Source organism: Penaeus monodon, chromosome 32, assembly GCF_015228065.2.
Source record: "Penaeus monodon isolate SGIC_2016 chromosome 32, NSTDA_Pmon_1, whole genome shotgun sequence".
Lineage (NCBI taxonomy): Eukaryota > Metazoa > Arthropoda > Malacostraca > Decapoda > Penaeidae > Penaeus > Penaeus monodon.
In genome coordinates, this window is record NC_051417.1 from 6,389,073 (window position 1) to 6,389,284 (window position 212).

The 212-nt window shown below is 57.1% G+C and overlaps 1 protein-coding gene across 1 annotated transcript in view; it reads left to right on the forward strand.

Moving 5' to 3' along the window:
* LOC119593392 (Krueppel-like factor 13) overlaps nucleotides 1-212 on the forward strand; it is a gene marked incomplete at its 3' end in the record, with an annotated part of 64,105 nt that overhangs the window by 13,053 nt on the left and 50,840 nt on the right.

The window sequence follows — 212 nt, forward strand, 5'->3', positions numbered from 1 at the left end:
TTTCAGATGCACTTAGCCCCCCTCCCGGGAGACGGAAAGGCCATAGCCCACCCTACGCCTTGAGGTCTTTTCTTAATTACGCGCAAGATCGCTCTCTCGAGGCTGTTATCACCCTGTTACAATGCCGGCGGTGTCGTTCGCGGGCGGGAGGCGAGAGGAAGGAGGAGCAGGTCGTCGTTGTAGAGGCGGCGGTCGTAGGATTAGAAATTAAC